This window comes from Miscanthus floridulus, chromosome 13 (genome assembly GCF_019320115.1).
Source record: "Miscanthus floridulus cultivar M001 chromosome 13, ASM1932011v1, whole genome shotgun sequence".
NCBI classification, from domain to species: domain Eukaryota; kingdom Viridiplantae; phylum Streptophyta; class Magnoliopsida; order Poales; family Poaceae; genus Miscanthus; species Miscanthus floridulus.
The window spans coordinates 6,450,232-6,455,974 of record NC_089592.1 but is presented as its reverse complement, the minus strand read 5'-3'; the positions used below and the strand labels follow the sequence as shown (position 1 = coordinate 6,455,974).

Here is a 5,743-nt window from a genome sequence, read left to right as displayed (position 1 = left end):
GACTTATGTCCTAGCAGATCAGTAATATTTGGGCTCCTAAGTAAACTGCTAACTCCTTGAATGAACCCAGGACTAGTCATAGTCCATTCGATTGACTCAGTAGTATCTCACATCCCACACATAGGGAGCCCTTCTTTTTACATACAAATAAAAGAAGGAAAATTATTAGGAACGACAGATATTAATCAGGAACATGCATCTGAAAGTTTAGCATCAGTGTCTTGGTGAGTTTCAGAATTCAGAGTTCAGTTACTCGGATTTGCACAATATTTCATTACTTGGGATGCTTGATTAGTATATTTACTTTACTTGTATCTTTCTAATTATTCGAAATATTTTTACTTATATAGTAGATAACGATCAAGATTTCTGATATGTGTATAAACCAATATACTGAGAAATAATCTTTGATATCAATGTTATCAATTTCGCCACACCTAAATTTTTTTCCTTCCTCCGCCACTGGTCCATGTCCTCCATTAATAGCTTTATCTTGCGCCATATCTCATACTTGTTCTTGCTTTATCTACTGTAGGATGGGTCGCAAGAAGGTGGTTCACCCAGAAGATGAGTCGGGTAATGGAGATGCTTCTCTGCCTCGCCCCAAGAGAGCGAAGCAGCCCACTGCTAAGCCTCCATGCAACAAGCGCAAGGTGTCAGCAGGACGTAGCAAGAACTCCTTCCGCAAACCAGCGGATGACTTGTACTTGCCCAATGTGGATGTCGAGTTGGTTCCTGTGACTGAGCAATTGTTCACCCATCCGGGCGATCGGCGTTTTATGGATGACGTTCATCCGCCTCACCCTAAGGACTATTTTAGCAACCAAGGAGAGGTCTTTGGCAAAAGGTTTGAATGTCCATCTGAATCTCGAGATGCTGATTTTTATGATCCTCACTTTGGGACTGTCTTTCAGCTAGACTACTATGATTCAGTGATCCTTTCCAAGAGTCAGCCAGTGGTTTTATAGAAGTACATTGATTGGGATCATTGTGTCAAATTGGGTGATCCTGAGATGACTAGAGCTCTTGAAATGTTGGAAAGGCGTAATTTCAAGAATCTCATGACCATGCAGTATCCGTGGAGCAATGAGGTCATTGCACAGTTCTTTGCTACTGTTTGGTATGAGAAGGCCACAGCTGATCATTATGGTTATATGCATTTCTCCATTGAAGGTCAGCCCTATTATGTCTCTTATGCTCGCTTTGGCAAAATTCTTGGATTTGAGTTTGATGACATAGACAAACATCGGCTTAATTGCAACCCTCACCGTGACATTGATCTCTCTTTTGCTTACAATGAGGATGCTACTGCCGATGACTTCTACACCGTCAACAACATGAGAAAGGTTTATCGCTATTTTAATTTGTTGGTCCGGCAAACTTTGGTTCCCAAGATTGGTGGTGCTTCAGTGATTTTATCTTCTATGGGTCCCTTCTTGAAAGCTTTTCAGGAGGGTAATGAGGAGGATTTCAGTGCTTTTGGCTTCATTTATAGGCAGATTCAGTTGACATCTTGGGATCCTAAGAAGTCTTGTACTCATGCTCCCTATATCATGAAGATGATTGAGGTAGTCACTCAGAAGGAGTTCATCAAAGAAGTGAGCCATGAGTCTTACCGACCTGTGAGAATTAGTGAGACAGCAAAGAGGAGAGGCCGCAAGCCTAGTCAACCTCGGCCTCAGTCTGTGCCTTTGCCTTCCTCCTGTGCCACAGCTGCAGCTTATCCTGAAGACGTCCAAGGTCTTCTCTTGCAGGGTATGCGCTCTGTGTTTGGGATGTCCATGGCCATCTATGAGGCCAACAGAGAGCACCACAGGTTTGTCCAGGAGGAGCTTCACCGCGCTGTGGTCTAGCACAAGATGATTGCCGAGCATGAAGGTGTGACTTTGTCCCCAGTTCGTCCTCTACCTCCAGCACCTCAGCAGCCCAAATGGTGGAATCCATTGTTTCAGCAGTCTTTTGTGCAGCCACAGCAGACACAGTTTGACACCGACGAGCAGCCACAGGCCTCGTCCCATGTTCAGCAGGGTGTTAGTGGCAGCTCGTCCTCTGGATGGGCTTCCGCCACCTATGGTATAGCTGGTCACTTCTTCGGCCCTGCCTTCGACGTTCTCTACTCCGCCTCCTATCCTTCTACTTCCGGTGGATAGCAGCCCGGTGAGACCCAGGAGGATGACGGTGTCAACCCTTCTACTTCCAGTGGAGAGCAGCCCGGTGAGACCCAGGTGGATGACGGTGTCAACCCTTCTACTTTTGGTGGACAGCAGCCCGCTGAGACCCAGGAGGATGACGGTGTCAACCACGACGAGTGAGGCGCACGTGTTCTTCAATGACATCTTTCTTTTTGGTGCTTGACGCCAGAGGGGGAGAAAATATATGTTTGCCTCATTTATCTATATGCTATTTATGTATAGACCTTGGACTTGTATCACGATCTATATCTCTTGTTGACTTCTATCTATATTTTGGGCTTGTATGACTATATATTGTGATGAACTATGTGTGATTTTTAGTTGGTACTTAATGGTTGTAAGGACATGTTAATGTTAGTTTGCTTATCTAATATCATATCACTTGTGATGGTGTATGCCTTCATTTATTTGTTGTGTGATATTCATGTCATATGCATCACGATTATTTTTGTGACACCTTTGCACACCTTGGAAAGCATGCATGTATATGATTTGTTTCCTAGCACTTTCACTAAAATTGTGCATATATATGTGGTCTTTTATGCCAAATTGTAGATTCAAAACATATATGCATATATTTAGGGGGAGCTTGTCATATCCAAAGTGCCAAATTGTGAGGTTTATATGTGTTGTTATCAATCACCAAAAAGAGGGAGTTTGTAAGTGCAACAAATCCTATTTGTGAGTTTTGGTGAATATAATGACAAAGCAATAAAAAGCTAAGGATGTTTCGTGAGATTTTCATTTAATCATCGATGTGAAAAGTCCAAATGAGAAATGGGAACCCTCAATTATTACTTCAAAGCTAGTAAGTCATGCTTCAACTTGAGATAATTTCATTTTATTTTAACTTCTCTTGATCAGTGATAGGATGCCGTACTGTACAGAGGCCGGGATCGAAATTATATCACTTGTAGGTGTCCTAAGTGCTCAAAAGATCAATTCTATTTTCTCTAGACACCTTCCTAAAATCATCCTTGACTTATATTTTCTGGTCCAAGCTAGCTTAAAAATTCTTCTCAGCCGAAAATTCCTTTTCCTTCAACAAGAATTTTCGAAAGCCTACTCCTTTGAAATTTCTTGCTTAGCCTCCTTAAATTTCCAGAGCACCCCTCTCTGTTGAAGACCGCAAATTAATTGGAATTTTATCCCTCCCAAGCAAGAAATTCAACAAGAATTTTCGAAAGCCTACTTCTTTGAAATTTCTTGCTGAGCCTACTTAAATTTCTAGAGAACCCCTCTCTGTTGAAGACCGCAAATTAATTGGAATTTTATCCCTCCCAAGCAGAAAATTCCAGTGCGGTAGTCTTCCTGGTTCGCTGTCTTATTTTCATTTTGGCAATGCCCTTCTTCCCGGCCTTCTCACTTGACAAGTGTCATGCTATGGCCTCCTTTACCATTGTCGTGCTGCTATAGAGCCTCTGTTGCTAGCTAGCTACTCCTGCTTAATTTTATCCTCTCTGTGTTTATTTATGATGAAAAACACTGTTGCGTGGTAACGACCGAACTAGTTCAATGGCATTTTAATAGAGTTCGTGGCATTATCTCTACGAGTATATCTACTCAGTTACAGAATATATAGCTAATGAACATACAGTATGTTTATGCCAACTCCAACACCAATAATTTATTCCATATGTATATAGTTATTAATTACTCAGTTCTAGAATTTTACACCAGAAAGTAACAAACTGCAAGAGTTAAACATATACATCCACATGCTAGCTCCTAGCTCTACCAAGTATATATATCATACATATCAGATTCCATTTGCCCGAATTTGAGCACCAGCAAATTAAGCAGTTGAGGAGCTCACCTGCACAAATAAACAACAAGTTAAGCAGTTTGCTAAATCACCTTGTTCTAAAAAAATCACAGGGCATATTCAAAACTCACATTAGCATTATTTTGTGTGTACTTGCCATTGTCGGTGTCTTTTTGCCATGGGGCCATCCTCCTTATGACCATCTCTTAGGTATGGTGTTAGTTCGCTCGCCGAAATCTTAGGGAGGATGGAAGTATCGAAAGGAGGGATTTCATTAGATTGATAATTGAACTCTTCCTCCTCCACTTGATTTTCAACTCCGACAACCCGCTTCTTCTCAGGGAGAACCACTCGTCGTCTCTTGTTTCTAGTGTCACGCACATAGAAGACTTGGAAAACCTGACTTGCGAGTACAAATATAAGCTAGATCGAGTAATTAAGCACAAGCACACACCCTGTTGCATAGACCGAGATAGAATTAAGCACACGGATTCCATCACGCAGTTGTAATTTGATCATGGTCACACAATCCCAAAAATTAATTACAATGCTATTATTAGCAAATTTGGTCGTTGCTACCATATCTATCGAGCTGAGTTGAGCACACGCCCCAGGCAGGACCGACGCCTATGTAGTTGTTGTCGGTGGACGGACCGTATGCCAAGAAAGGAAGCCCCGGGATCGAGAGCTGAGCTGAAGCGGACCAGATTTGGCCAGTTGGTGGCCTCAGCTCCACCCTCAGCGGAAGAGTTGATTTGGCTTTATTTTCTTCATATATCACAATGAATTAATTAGCTGAATCACCTACCATTCATCAACCGGGCCGGGTCAGCTCAGGAGTTCAGACACCTGCAAGTAAACATCGATCGATTCGCTGTCTATACAAGCTATATGTCGTGCTAACTTGACAAATTAATAGAGAGCATGCACAACATGCATGGCATGTGGTAGTAGTGTGCCAATGGAAGTACCTTTATACTCTACTGCTCGCTGATCTGTACATGCTCCAATGTCAAGGATCGTTCAAGGAGTTAATATTAATACCACCAGATCCAAGGTTTAGGTAGGCCCTGCCCATTCGAATCAAGAAACATATTAATACCAAAGATGAAAAGAACCGATCCCGCTGCGTACTGTACTGGGTAAATTAGAAGTCTCAGATCGAGGTCAGGAATATATGTTTGCAATTAACCTCCACTAATAAAAACTAGCCACATCATCACGATCCATTTCTCGCCACTTTCAAGATCAATGAGAGGGAAACAGAGTGAGTTTTTTTTAGCTGAGCTTCAGAAACTTCTGAAAGGGCCAAATAATATAGATATGGCCGGTCAGGTTATTATCAAAAGCAAGAAAAGGCCAGGTAGATGTCTGGGTTTTAGGCATCCAATGTCACAACTTGCTCGAAACATTCTCAATTTTTTATCATAGCATCTACATGCGATAACATGACGTCCCGACAAGTTTTGTGATTTTCGAACTTTGTTCGGATTTTATATGATTTAAATACACGTTTCCCGCAAGTACCTCATCATGTTACGTCAACAAGATGCTCGACATTTCATGTGAGTTCCTAGATACGGTCTCAACATACACCAAATATCATGAATATCATTTTTTGAATCACCAAATTCCATTATTTCATGCACCTGCAGTTCAAATTTGAAGTATGCAAAAAAAATCAACGAAACGAAAAAAACTAACGAAATATACCAAAAAAGATCAAAATTGTCCCAAATTTGAACAAGGAGTTTTAAATAATGTGAGAAGGCCTCACAAAAAAATG

The 5,743-nt window shown here is 41.5% G+C and overlaps 1 pseudogene; it reads left to right on the top strand.

Moving 5' to 3' along the window:
• Positions 1-536: 536 nt before the first annotated feature.
• On the top strand, positions 537-2,150 carry LOC136499340 (uncharacterized; annotated as a pseudogene).
• The last annotated feature ends 3,593 nt before the right edge of the window (positions 2,151-5,743 follow it).